We start from the raw sequence: 15,856 nt of genomic DNA on the forward strand, positions 1-15,856 counted from the left end.
ATGCTCTAAAAATAAGGTAAATAAGGATATTTTTCAGAAAATAGGGAGATACATTATTTTAAATAAAATTCTATTTTAAACTTTTTCTGCAAAAAAAAATATTAATTTTAAACGTTAAATGTGATAGTTTGAAATAACTAATTTTCATTAAAAAGGTTAATTTTTAAATAAAATAGTACTAAGAAAGATTAATTCTGAAAAGACAATGTAATTGTTGCAGATTAGAAATTTCTAACATCAAAAGTCAGTTTTCATCCAAAAGATTATCAATTTTTATCAAAGAAGTTAATCTTCAATTAAATAGTTTAATTTTTTACCTAAATAGTTAAAATTTATAAAAAAAATACATGGACATTCAGTTTGAGAAAAAATCAAGTTTTAACTAATTACTTGAATCTATAACTAATTAGCTGAATTTTTAATGTAAAAAGAAATCATTTTTCACACGAAATTTAATAGCTGATAGTCGATACTACAACAAAAAGAAATTTTCTTTAGAAAAAAATATAAATTTTCAATTTAAAATGAAAAATGATCTACAAAACACATGAATTTTTAATTAAAATTATAAATTTTCAACCAAATTAAAAAATTTAATAGAGTAATTCAACTTCTGAGCAAGTAGTTAAATTTTCTACAAAAACAGTTTAATTTTAAACGAAAAATATCATAGTTGAAAACAACAATTTTTAACAACAGAATTAAGATAACAACCGAGGAATGAAAAATTTCAGAACAAAAGCTAATTTTAAATAAAATAGTTAAATTCTATACCAAAATATTTGAATTTAAAGAAAAAAATACATGAATTTCCAACTAAAATTTTGAATCTTAAACCAAAATACAATTTTTAACAATTTAGTTGAATGTTCAACTAAAATGATAAATCTTGAATCAAAATTGAATATTTTATAAAATAGTTTAACTGCTAACGAAGCAATTAAATTTTCTTCTAAAAGATTAATTCTTAACAAAAAATGTAATAGTTAAACATAACAAATTTTCAACAAACAGATTGATTTTACTATCAAAGAATATAAATTTGCATCAAATCCGTTAATTTTCAATTAAATAGCTGAATTTTTCCAAAATATTTGATTTTGCAATGAAAAAAATATATAAATTTTCCATCAAAATATTTAATTTTAAAAAAAATGGAATTATATAATAAGGCATATTATTTCACGCAAGTATTTAAAATTTCCACTAAGATGATGGATCTTCAACCGAAATTAAATTTTTAATAAAGTATTTTAACTTTTAACCAGGTTGTTGAACCTTATACCAAAAACAAGAAATTCTAACAGAAAAATTGAATAATTAAAAATAGCGATTTTTCAACAACAAAATTTATTTTTCAACCAAAGAATATAATTTCATCAAAAAAGTTTATTTTCAATCAAATAGTTAAATTTTTCACTAAAGAAATTAATTTGGAAACAAAAGTATTAATCATTGGCTTCAATAGTTCAATTTTCAGTTTGAAAAATAAATATTTAATAAAAAATTCAACAAAATAGTTAAGGTTTCAACCAAATTATAGAATTTTTCAAAAAAATTACCAACAAAGACGAATTTTTAATAAAATACATGAATTTTCAATCAGATAGTTGAATTTTAAACTGAAAAATTAAGTTTCAACTAAAAAAGCAACTTTACCACAAAATAATTGAATCCTGCATTTTTAACTAAAAAATTTGAATTTTTTATAAAAACTTTAAATTTTCCACCATAATAATTGAATTTTGAACTCAAAAATACGAATTTTTAACAAAAAAGTTCAGTTTGTAACCTGAACATATGAATTTTCGACCAAATAGTTGAATTTTTAACCCAAAACAATAAATTTTTCGCAAAAAATCCTTTAATAAGAAAAAAAAATAAATTTGCAGCAAAAAAGTGAATTGTCAACAAAACACTCGAATGTTTCGCAAAAATATTTAAATTTTCTACTAAAATTCAAATTAATATAGAAGAGAGATGAATATTTAACTAAAGTAATTTAATGAAATATAGTACATGAATTTTCATTTTAAAAAGACCAATTTTCAAAAAAATACATGAATTTTCTACTAAAATTATTAATCTTCAACCAAAATTTATTTCAAAAAACAAAAGACTACCCAACTCGAGCTTAAAAATTTTTAGCAGAAAGTTGAATTTTCTACCAAAATAATAGAATTTTCAACCTAAAAAAGGGACAATTTTTTAACAAAATAATTAAATTTACAAGTAAGAAAGATCAAGTTTTAATTAAAAATATAATAATAAAATTTTTAAGTAAAACATATGATTTCTTTTAATATTTAATAGATGAAACTTTAAACAGAAAAGATTTTCTTTTTAAATCAAAAACTAGTTAATTTTCAACCAAATAGTTGAACTTTTTACTCAGAACGCAGAATTGTCGACAATAAAGTTGAATTGTTAACTGAAAATCTGAATTTGCAACTAAAGACAAAAATTTCAACCATAAAACTTAATTTTTTTACCCATTAAGATAAATTTTCAATTGAACGAGATTATTTCTTCAACAAATATTTGAATTTTCAACTAAAAAATATTAATTTTCAATGAAAAATGTAAGTGTTAAATTTACTGAAAAAGAACGATTTTTAAAACTAAAAAGATCAATTTCTGACCTAAATGGTTCAGTTTTTCTTTTGAAAAATTAATTTTCAAACACAGAAAAACAAATTTTTAACAAAATAGTTAAATTATTAATCAAATAGTTGAATTTCAAACTAAAAAAGAAAACAAGTTTTTACTAAAAGTATAATAGTAAAATTTGTTACCAGGAAGATGAATTTTCAACTAAGAAGAATAATTTGCAGCCAAGAAGATAAATTTTCTACTACAAAAGAGAAACTTTCAACAAAATACATGAATTTTCAAGTAAAATTATGAATTTTTTATAGTTTAATTTTCAACTCAGATGATAAATCTACAACTAAAATTGATTTTAATCCAACTTAATTTTCAATCAAATAGTTTTTTTTTACCAATATAGTCGAATTTTAAATGAAACAATACATGAAATTTAAATTTAAAAAGACAAATTTGCAACAAAATACCTGAATTTTCAATTAAAATTAAGAATTTTGAACAGTTGAGTTTAGACTTAAAGCCAAGTAATTCAGTTTTCTAAAAAAAATATTAATTTCGAACAAAAAATCAAACACATTCAAGCATGAATTTTTTAATAAATCTATAAATTTTTAACAATTTTTTATTCAACTTCAAACCAAAATTCACATTTTTAACCGAAAATATGAATTCTCATTCTCAAAAATATGGTAATTGTAAACGGAAAAGATTTTGTGTCTATATAAAAAAAATGCTAATTTGCTACAAAATTATTTAAATCCGTAACACAAAAGGAATAATTTTTTAACAAAATAGTTAAATTTTCAATCCAGAAAGATTTAAATTTTAAATAAAAAACTATTTGAATCCAACCTAAAAAGAAGAATTTCCAAATGAAACGATGAGTCTTCAACAAATTTTATTTTTCACAAAGCAGTTTAACTTCAAGCCAAGTTATTGAATTTTCTACAAAAAAATTAATTTTAAGGAGAAAGTCTAATAGTTGATATATTTCATTAAGAAGATAGTTTGTTTAAAAATCAAAACCACGACGAAATTTCACCAAAGAAGGAAATTTTAACAAAATTGAATAAATCTTAACCATTATTAATTAATTTTCAACCACAGTTTCATTTTTAAAGGTAAAGATGAAAATTCTACCAACAGGGATGAATTTTTTTAAAAAAAAGACTGTTTGCCCACAAATGAGTCAATTTTTAAAAAAGAAAATAATTTTCAATTAAAAGACTGAATAATCTGCTAAGATCTTGTATATTTAGTAAAAAACCAAAACTTTTAACAACAAAATATTGAGTTTTTAACCAGAAAATATGAATTGAAAAAAAAGTTAAATTGCAACCAACTATTCAACAAAAAAGTTGAATTGTAATGCAAAAAAATTCATTTTTAACAACAAAAATTATATTTTCTTGAAAAAAATAGATGAATTTTCAAAAAAAAACTAATCCTCAACAAAGTCCTAAATTTTCAAATGACTTTATGAAGTTGTACCAAAGTAGTTTAACTTTTTCCCCATTTTTCAAAACATTTTCCAAAAAGATTTAAATTTTTAATAAAAAACAAATGTATTAAACCTGAAAAACAATTTTTTGTTAAACAGCTGAATTATGGATTAAAAAAGAATCATTTTTAACCAAAGAGTATGATTTTTCTATTAAAAGAGATGAATTTTCAAACATAAAAGACTTTTCAACCAAAAAGAAATTAATTTTCAAGCAAGAGGATTAATTTTCTACTAAGATTAATTTTCAAACAAAAATATAATAGTTGAAATTTCTACCAAACAGATAAATTTTCAACTAAGATGCTGAATCGGTAAATTGAATAGTCGAATTTTTAGTTGAAAAAGAACATTTTCGATCAAAAAAAGAATTCTTTATCCTAGATCAATTTTCTACCCAAAAATGAGAATTTTTAACCACAATTTAAATTTTAAACTGAAAGAGATGCTTTTTCAAACAAATAGTTTGATTATGAAATAAAAAAATATAAAGTCTTACCCAATAAAATAATAGTATAATTTTTGACCAATAAGATTAATTTTCAACTAAAATCATAATTCTTCAAGCAAAAAAATTAAATTTCAAAAAAGGATTTCAACTTTTAAGCATACAATTAAATATTCGAAGAGAAGATTAATTAGCAGTCAAAGAAATGAATCTTAAGAGTTTTCTCTAAGTACTTCAAGCTGTTGCTCTTGGTGGTTCGGAAACCACCCTAAACTAAATGTCCTCCTGACACCACGAAGTAAGTGTATAAAGGACGTGTAAAGAAATAGGAAAGAAGGTACAAAAAATGTAAACCCTTATGGGACACATTATTTGAATTTTCAGTTGGAAGCCAAAATAACGAAATAGATTAATTCTTTTCAAAGTTATAAAATTTCAAACCAAGAAAGATGAACTATTAATCAAAAACATAATCTCAGACTTTTCAAAAGAAAAAAAAATTCAACCAAAACTGGTTTAAATAAAAATTAAAGTTCATTTTTAATACTTTCAGCATTTTAGATTAGAGAACTGGAAACTCAGCTTAGGCAATAAAGTTAATTTTTGACTGTACAATTTTTCATTATTAAAGTGACTCGGGAAAGAAAATGGTCAACAGTAAATAATGAAAGTCTTTGGTATATTAAGTACATGAGTTCACACTTCGCAGTCTAACGAAAAAGGGCTGAAAAATAGCCAAGAAGTTTTTCCCTAAATTAATTAGACGCAATTAAGCCGACTTCTTCCAGGATATGACTGCCTCTCCCTTTTCGTGGACGACAGAGTGGCTCGGCTACCGTCCGCTAAGAGGGTTTGCTTGTATCCCTCGAGATGCGCATGCGTCATCCGATTAAAATTACTAATTTGCTAATTAACTTTAGAGCGCGGCGGATAAGTAAGTTGACCCCCTGATTATGATGTATGGCCTCTGACTTTAAGCCCACAAAAAAAGTACGTCTTTTTACATTATATGCATACGATGCCCATGCAGGAGAAAAAATCTACGTGGAAATCCCAATGGCGTTATTAATAGAATTTCACTTGAAATTCGAATTGTAAATTGAAACAATTTACGTGGAATTTTACATGGGGTTATTAGTAGAATTCCACGTAAAATGCAGATGGTAAATTAAAACAATTCATGTGGAATTTAACATGGTATTATTCATGGAATTAAACGTGAAATTCGGTTGGTAAATTGAAATAATTTATGTGGAATTTTACATGGGGTTATTAATAAAATTTTATGTAAAATTCAGATGGTAGATTTAAATAATTCACGTGGAAAACCATGTCAAATTCACGTTAATTTATTATGATAATTTCCCGTGAAATTCGAATAGTAAATTCAAACAATTCATGTGGAATTTTACATGGTGTTATTCATGGAATTTCACGTAAAATTCGGATGGTAAATTGAAGCAATTCATGTGAAATTTTTACATGGGGTCTTTAATAGAATTTCACGTGAAATTCAGATGATGAATTTAAACAATTCACGTGAATATCCACGTCACATTCCACGGTAAATTATTAGGCTTTATTAGCCTTTATTATTTATAATAAATAATGTTAAAATTGGTTAAATGGTAAATTGAAACAATTTATGTGGAATTTTACATAGGGTTATTAATGGAATTTCAGTTGAAATTCGGATGGTAAATTTTTAAAATTTCCGTAGAAATCCACGTCAAATTCCACGTGGAGTTATCAGGAGAATTTCCTGCAAAATTCGGATGGTAAATTGAAGTAATTCATGGGGAATTTTACATTAAGTTATTAATGGAATTTGCTACTTGAAATTCGGATGGTAAATTTAAACAATTCACGTAGAAGCCCATGTCAAATTCGACGTTGAGCTATTAAGAGAATTTTACGCGAAATTCGAATGGTAAATTGAAACAATTCATGTCGAATTTTACATGTGGTATTAATGTAATTTCATGTGAAATTCGGATGGTAAAGCTGAACAATTTACGTGAAAACCCACGTTAAATTCCACGTTGATTTATCAGGAGAATTTCACGTAAAATTCGGATAATAAATTAAAACAATTTATGTGGAATTTTACATTGGTTTAATTATGGAATTTCACGTGAAATTCGGATGGTCAATTGAAATAATTCATGTGGAATTTTGCATTAAGTTATTAATGGAATTTCACGTGAAATTCGGAAAGTAAATTATAACAATTCATGTGAAAGTTTACATTAAGTTATAAATGGAATTTTTCATAAAATTCAGATGGTAAATTTAAGCAATTCACGTGGAAATCTACGTCGAATTCCACGTTGAGTTATTATGAGAATTTCACGTTAAATTCGGATGGTAAATTGAAACAATTGATGTGGAATTTTAAATGGGGTTATTAATGGAATTTCACGTGAAATTCAGATGGTAAATTGAAACAATTTATGTGAAATTATACGTGAGGTTATTAATGGAATTTTACTTGAAATTCGGATGATAAAGTCAAACAATTCACGTGGAAGTCTACGTCAAATTCCACATTGAGCTATTAGGAGAATTTCACGTGAAATTCGGATGGTAAATTGAAATAATTCATGTGGAATTTTACATGGGTTTAATTACGGAATTTCACTTGAAATTCGGATGGTAAATTGAAACAATTCATGTGGAATTTTTACATGGGGTTTTTAATTGAATTTCACGTGAAATTCCGATGATGAATTTAAACAATTCACGTGAATATCCACGTCACATTCCACGTTAAATTATTAGGAGAATTTCACGTGAAAGTCAGATGATAAATTGAAACAATTTATGTGGAATTTTACATAGGGTTATTAATGGAATTTCAGTTGAAATTCGGATGGTAAATTTATAAAATTTCCGTAGAAATTCACGTTAAATTCCACGTGGAGTTATCAGGAGAATTTCATGCGAAATTCGGATTGTAAATTGAAGTAATTCATGTGGAATTTTACATTAAGTTATTAATGGAATTTGCTACTTGAAATTCGGATGGTAAATTTAAACTATTCACGTAGAAGTCCATGTCAAATTCCACGTTGAGCTATTAGGAGAATTTTACGTGAAATTCGAATGGTAAATTGAAACAATTCATGTCGAATTTTATATGTGGTATTAATGGAATTTCACCTGAAATTCGGATGGTAAAGTTGAACAATTTACGTGAAAACCCACGTTAAATTCCACGTTGGTTTATCAGGAGAGTTTCACGTAAAATTCAGATAATAAATTGAAACAATATATGTGGAATTTTACATGGGTTTAATTATGGAATTTCACGTGAAATTCAGATGGTAAATTGAAACAATTTATGTGGAATTTTACGTATGGTTATTAGTGGAAGTTCAGGTGAAGTTCAGAAGATAAATTTATACAATTCACGTGGAAATCCGCATAAAATTATTAATGGAATTTCAGGTCAAACTTGGATGGCAAATTAAAAAAATTCGCGTGCTAATCCACATGGGGTTATTCAAGGAGTTTTACGTGAAATTCGCATGGTAAATTTAAACTATGATTTCAAAATGCACGTGGAATTCCACATGGGGTTATTAGCAGAATTTCACGGGAAATTTTGTTGGCGAATTTAAACAGTTGACGTGAATATCCACGTAAGATTCCAAGTAGAGTTATTAGGTGTTCACGTGGAATTTCGTATAGGGTTATTAATGGAATTTCACGTGCAATTCGAATGGTAAATGTAAACAATTTACATGTAAAACCGCACGGGATTAATAATGAAATTTCATTTGAAAGGAATTTCACGTGAAATTAGTATGGTAACTTTAAATAATTCAAGTCAAAATGCATGTGGAATCCCACATGGGATTGTGCGAGGAATTTCACGTGAAATGCGTAATTTAAACAATTAACGTGGAAATCTACGTTCTAGTTTCACGTGGGGTTATTAGGGGAATTGAATGTGAAAATCAGATGGCAAAATCAAAAAATTCAAAGGGAATGTCATATTAGCTTATTAGAGAAATTTTACTTGAAATTTAAATAGTAAATTTAAACAATTCACTTGGAATTCCATATACCGTTATTAAAGGACTTTCACGTGAAATTGGAGTGGTAAATTCAAACAATAATTCACGTGAAATTCGGATTGTAAATTTAAAGAATTTACGTAGAACTGTTTAAAGTGTTTCTCGCGATTTAGATGATATTTGCAATTAAAAATAATGTTTAACGTTTTTTATGGAACTCAACGTAAAATTTCACCTGGCATTTCACGTCAAGCTTTGCGTTAAATCCTGCGTGGTAGTTCAATTTTTTCCTCGAATATTACGTGGGATTCTAATTTTCCTTGAAAAACATCCCAGAAGACAAAAAAATAATTGATTTAGTAACTAAAACAGAATAATTAAAAAAAAATTAATTCTCTTTAAAAAATTCATTTTTAACAAAATACATAAGTTTACATCGAAACAGTTGACTTATCGACAAAGAAAATTAGTTATTTACTAGAAAACACAATTCTTCAACAAAACAAATACATTTTAAACCAAATAGTTCAATTTTCTATAAGAAAAGACGAATTTTCCACAAATTTCCTCAATTTTCGATTAAACTGTGAATAATAAACATGACGTTATTCCACCTTTTATTCTATTACTTTTTTTGTTTATTTTTTCATTCCTAACATTTTTCAAATGAATAGTTGAGTTTTGGATCCTAAAAAGTTCAATATTTATCAAAGAATAAAATTTGAAAGAACAAATTTTCTAAAAAAACAACTGAATTTCCAACCAGAAAATATAAATTTTCAACGTAACAGTATATTTTCTACCAATTCATAAAATTTTTAACACAAGTGTTTAATTTTTAGTTAAGACAAATCATTTTTAACCAAAACGATAACGAAGTTTCAACTAGAATTATTCATCTTCAACCAGTTGCATTTTTAACAAAATATGCATTTTCTACCAAAAAAAGATGAATCTTCAACAAAAGACATAAATTTGGAATCTAATAGTTGAATGTTCAACCACGGGGATTAATTTTGAACAAAAAAAATTTTCAACAATTTTCATAAATTTCCAAATAAATATTGTGCACTTAGAAACCATACCAAATAATACATTTTTAAATTAATAGTTTAATTTTCAACCAAGCAGAATAATTTTTTACCAAATTGTAGAATTTTTAAGCCAAAAAGACAAATTTTCTACACAAAAGTTTGTTTTGAATCAGTCAGTTAAATTTAAAAAAAAAGGTCAATTTTCAGTATAAAAAATTAATTTTTAGCCAAAAAGAAATCGAAGTTTTACATAAAATTATAAATCTTCTACCAAAAAAATGAACTTTTGAGAAATAAAATCAGCCTGCAAAGAAAAAGGATCTTTATTAAAAATAAAAAAAAACGTTAGATTAAACAAAAAAAAATTAATGATTGAATCCTCAACTAATACAAATTAATTTTCAACTTAAGAGTTGCATTTTTAAAAAAAAGTTAATTTTTTACGAAAAAAGACCAATCTTCCACAAATGAATTGAATTTGGAAAAAATAATGAGTTTTTTAACCAAAGAAAGATCAATTTTGATAGAAAATTTATTAGCAGACGTTTCAGCCGAAAAGAATGATCCTGGTGGAGTTATTTCAAAAGCTTGAAAAAGTTCGGAGACAATTAAAAAATTACAAACTGTGACATATTTATCGGTGGAATTTTATTATGCCAAATTGTAGCGATTTCAATTTTTTAAATATTTTCTTGAATCTCTATGAATGAGAAAGCGGCTTGAAAGATAAAGACGATAATCTTATTTTTTATTCTTATTACCTCTACCACGCAATCTTGAACACAACTCGTACTTTTTAATAACTCTGAAGATTATGGTTTACAAATTTAACAAATAAGGAAAATTTTGAGATGCGAGATCAACAATCTTTATTTATTTCACTAAAGTCATTTTGAAAAAGAAACAAAGCGTTATCATTTGATAAAAGGGGAAAAGGTATATATAGCAGTCATTTATCGCGTCTGTTGTTTTAAGAACTTCGTGAAAAATTAAATTTATTTTCTCTATCATTTTTGTCAACCTAAAAAAATGAAGATTTTTACTGAAATTGTACTTCTTGCATTTATGGAATTCCTGCATTTTGAACGTAAGTGTGTCTTTAATACTAGAGCGATCCTAATATATCATCAAATCAGACGTTTGCTTCACATTCTGCAATTTGAAATTATAAACCGCAAAATTAATTTCAAACTTCCGTTTCTCCAAAGATAGACTATTTTATAATTTTGTAAAATAAAACTTTTAATTTGGAATCATGGAATGATAATAAACCATTAATAATAAGTGCATTATTGTTAAGGGGGGGAAATGATGAAAATCCGAAACATACGTATGTAGGGCAGTATTTTATGAGAATAAAAAATGAACTCCTTTCTGTGCGTCAGAATATACACTGGAACCGAGTTTGTATCCGCTCTGACTTAAATCCGGTTAGTATCCACGACCTTGCACTACTACGTGACGAACAAGCCAATCAGCGCGCAGTGCAGCAATTTCCCCTCCGATGAGGAGCATTGGTGGGATCCCCCTCCCGGGAGGATATTCGTGAATGTTTACGTTCTCGAGTAGCGGATATAAACGCGGTTCCAGTGTATATTTGAAAAAATGCCTATTTTCTTAATTCAAATATCTTTATTTTTACCAATTGACGCGTAAATTTAAAATTGTCTGTGTCTCAGCCGAGATAACGCTGAAAGGACAAAAAATTATTTTTTACAACAAAAATTTTCCGCTGTGTAGTACTATTAGTATACATGTTATTGAGATAACTATATCATTTAACAAAGTAGTGCAAGAGCATTTGCTCACAATTTATACAAAGCTTCCAGAAAAACACATTTCTTTATCTCTACCGAGGCTCAAGTTATTTACATAATGACGATATACTATTAGGAGCGTTCCGCTAGCACCTCGACATCATAATTTGAATATTTCCTTTATGCCATTATTTCAGGTTTTTTCGTCTTTTTTGGGGCCGCCAGCACCTTGACTAGATAAAATTTAAAAAATTGCAAAAATTATTAGCGCCAGAATTGTGGGCTTTTCAAAAATGAAAATTTTTTTTTCAATAAACAACCTCTATCTTCTAAAAATACCCTTCAAATTAAACATGCTCTCAAATTGAATGTAGAGATATCAGAATTGTGGGCTTTGTTTGGGCTTTTGGCAGCGATCACGATTGTCGGGCTCTCTTATTTTTTTTTAAAACTGTACTTTACGGTGGAGGTGCTGGCCGCCAGCATCTCCAATACAGAAAATTTAAAGAATTAAAAAATCAACCGGGCATAATTTTAAGCTTTTTTGACGTCTCAAAAACTTCAAGAATAATTATCAAAAAAGAACCCCTATCTCCTAGAACCTAGCCTTAAAATATTATATGCACTCAAACTATATGTAAGCAAATGAAAGGTTTGGGCTTTTTCTGGGTTAACTTGGATACCAATACTGATTTTTGGGCTCTTTTATTTTTTTTATAAAAAGAAAGCTTTTTGAAGTGCAAGTGCGCCCATCTAGCATCTCCACTACATAAAATTTAAAAGATTAAAAAAATTACCCTTGAAAGAAATTACGCACCCAGCTTAAGTGTAAGCATATCTAAATTTCGCATTATTTTTTGGCTTCTTAAAACACTCACAAATTATTCCCAAAAATAAACCTTAACCATGAATGAAATCCCAACGAAGTAAATATGGAATAACTACGAGAAAAAATATACCGAAAGTCTGAGCTAGTTTTGAGCTCTCTAAAATTAACAAATTATATTGTTCCAAAAACAACGCATAACACCAACACAAACCCCTAAATAAAAACATAGATATTAAACAAAAATATATATCAAAGGTCAATAATTTTGCAGGATTTCCAAAACACTGCCGAAAAATTTCCAAATGAAAAAAATCATACTATTCGCCTTCGAAAAACTTAACTAAACACACAGCCCCACCGTATTGATAAAAAACAAAATAAAAAACACACTTGAGGCAATTAACAAAACCCTGCTCGACTGCCTTCAACTTAAAAATCATAAAAATGTCCATTAAAAATAATTAGCACAAAGACTTTTCTGAGAATATTTTTCATGTTCTCACCTCAAAAGTAATATGGGACAGCACTGGAAAACTACCCTTATCACATTTAACGAACCAAGTCTCACCCTTTATCAACTAAAACCGCTGAAGCTATATAAAATTAAAAAAGCCACAACTTCCAAAGTCTCTACTTGATATGCATTAGGGTGGTCCAAAAATGCATTGCAAATTTTTCTTAGAATTTGTGTGGACACAGGCCAGTAATTTATTTCACTCTTTGTTTTTGTCTACTGTGTAAAATACTTTTTCTGTTGGAATTGATTTTTTTCAAACAACAGGAAGAGACCGAAAATAATTCAATTAAAACAACAATACTGTTTGAAATGCAATTTTTGTTGAGATTGACAAACAAATTTCCGGTCTACCTCCATTACAATTTAGAGAAGAAAAAATGTTGGAACCACCCTAATCTGCAGTCACAGTAATATTCCTCAACCCTTAGAAAGTACTCCTATAAAATTAAAAGAATCCAGTTACAGCTGTCTTCAACTAAAATCTCCGACAAATTTAAAATTAAATATAATCACCCAAGAAAACTTTCCAAGAATTTAGTTAATATATCTATATCCACGGCAGTATTTTATGAAACGTAAAAACTACCCCTATCACATTTAATAAACTTAGTCTCACCTTCCATAAAATAAAACGGTAAAAATATTCCAAATGAAAAATAATCACCACAAAAGGCTTTCCAAGGCTCTAATAGATATATCCAGCCATACAGTGATATTTTATTTTTTGTTGTTGTAATGATTGCTCTGAGGTTATTTGTAGTGAGCTCATAACTACCCCGCGCCTACAGCAAATGTTTTCTCGTACTTATTACGAATTTTATTGTTTGGGATTTTTGTTAAGAGTTAGGATTCATTTTTGGAAACAATTTGTGAGTTTTTTGGGAAGCGCAAAAATAGTATGAAATTCGAACATGCTTACATTTAGGTTGTGTGCGTAAGTTATTTTAAGGATACTTTTCAGGAGACAGGGTTTGGTTTTTGAAAAGAAATTCTTGCAGTTTTTGAGAGGCCACAAAAGCCCAAAATTCTGGCGCGGTTGATTGTTGTAATTCCTTGAATTTTCTGTAGTCGAGGTGCTGGCGGCCAGCACCTCCTCCCAATAGTCGGTTTTTCAGAACTCCAAAGATGCGAGCTTCAAAGGTACAAGCGCTCCACAGATGCGAGCTTCCCGGCTCGAAAGTAGCGAGCGGCAATTTCTCCAATCCACCCTCGCTCTTAGTGAGAGTATGGCGCGCACGAGCGCGCGTTGCCTTTAATTCGACGGGAGCGTGCGCTGAGTAGGCCTGGTGCGTTCTCACGCATTACTTCCGAAATCTTAACGTCGCAGGAGTGGGAGCCACTTTCCAGCTCGCATCTTTGAAGTTCGCGATTTCCGAGCTTCTCGCATCTCTGGAGTTCGAGTTACACTGGTCGATAAAATATGACCAAAGAATTGATTTTCCGAAAAATATATTTCTTTCAAAATATATAGTTTTTCGTGCACAATACGAATGCGATCTCAAGATTTTTCCTATACTTCAGGTTTTTTAAGATCGATTTACTGAAAAAATAAGGTATCCGTTGGCTTCCGTGTCTCAAACGGCAAATCAATTTTTAATTTTATGAATACATAGTTCATATTTTTTCGACCAGTGATTGTTCTCAATTGCTTAAAACTCAAATTACTAGAGTAGAGAAATTTCATCAATTTCAATTTTTCTCTTACAAAATTAGGTGCAGATGGATTCCTTTCCAAATTCCCTCCCAACCACATTATTTTATCAATGAAGGATGGATGTACTTTTCGTAGAGAAATCAGTGATCTCCGTTCGGTAGACGATCTACCCGAGTGGCTAAATCATAATCAAGTAAACCAAGCAACTCCTACCAACCACGGATTTTATATACCATTTGAGTACCACAAACATAATGGTATTTTCGTCGACCCGCCAGCTCACATGTCCCCTCATGTTCCTCTGAATCATAGTCCATGGAGCGTTCAGATACACCTAGGGTTCGTACGACCTGAAATGAGAAGCGAATTTTATATGGCTCGCGATTTCGATTCGAACAGTCCAAAGTCAAAAGTTCACAAAAAGTGGTATCCAGGAAGAATGCCAGGAACATCAGGCTGTTGGCCAGCCAACGACTTCATATATGTAACAGTGCCACATGGCCGGAAGTATAGGTCACCTTTAATATCCCTAAATGTTAATCAGAATGACAAAAATCTTAACAATGCATTTCCTGGAAAACTCAAAAGAGAACATGAGCCAGATACATCTAGTCCTCATCCGCAACATGGATCATCATCCAAATCATCCAAATTATTAGAGTACATTTATTCCCATAAAAGGAATAGACGATTTTGAGGATTGGTAAAAATAATGAAAGTTTTCTAATTTCCAAGCAACATTTGAATTAAAGTTGTCAGTCATATAGATATTATTTTAATTTATAAGGATAAAAAATTTTTAAAAACAGTCGCTTGCGATTATTTTTGATATACGGATTTTTTGTTTAATTATTTTGGATGTGATTGTGATGTCTACATTGTAATGACTGTTCTATATTTAAAATTCATCTCATAAACTTAGTGGTGTTGGCCATAAAACAATTTTTAAATAAGAAAGAGGTTACTTAAAACAATTTTTTTTAACTGAGAGATAACATAGAAAAACTACATGGATGAAAAATTATGTATTTTAATGTGTCTAGTTTTATAAAACTCCCTGCATAATTCCATCAGGAGTTTAATGTTATTCCCCAAAAATGACACCCTATCGCTATCATGCATTATGCTAATGAAACTATTTTTATCAACTGATCGCGAATGATTATGAACTCAATCTGTAAAATAAGAGGTTGCTAATTTTGTATATTATACCATCAGTCAGTAAAAGCGGTAAGTCAGTAATAACTTAAAGGAAAAGCGCCTGACCGGAAATCAGAACTTCTGTGGATCGTATGCCAGTGGAGTGAAAAGAGAAAGATCTTTTTTTCATGAAAAAATTTAATTTTAAATTTGAGAAAATTATTTTTTATCTAGTCTGATTAAGACGTGAAGCATTTTCTGTTTTTGAAGATTCCTAACTGGATCGATATTGTGGATTTTCTGCCTCCATGGTTTTGCAAGGTTATAGACTGTCGGTAAAGTACCAT

The 15,856-nt window shown here is 28.4% G+C and overlaps 1 protein-coding gene across 2 annotated transcripts in view; it reads left to right on the top strand.

The window, feature by feature from the left end:
- LOC117168774 (2-hydroxyacylsphingosine 1-beta-galactosyltransferase-like) overlaps window positions 1-15,061 on the top strand; it is a 48,289-nt gene extending 33,228 nt beyond the window's left edge. For both annotated transcript variants that reach the window (XM_033354553.1, XM_033354552.1), the window contains exon 11: window positions 14,429-15,061. The gene's annotated coding sequence lies outside the window, so the exon portion shown is untranslated. The remainder of the gene's footprint in view (window positions 1-14,428) is intronic.
- Window positions 15,062-15,856: the final 795 nt, after the last annotated feature.

The sequence above is a fragment of the Belonocnema kinseyi genome, chromosome 3 (genome assembly GCF_010883055.1).
Source record: "Belonocnema kinseyi isolate 2016_QV_RU_SX_M_011 chromosome 3, B_treatae_v1, whole genome shotgun sequence".
In the NCBI taxonomy this organism is placed as follows: Eukaryota; Metazoa; Arthropoda; class Insecta; order Hymenoptera; family Cynipidae; genus Belonocnema; species Belonocnema kinseyi.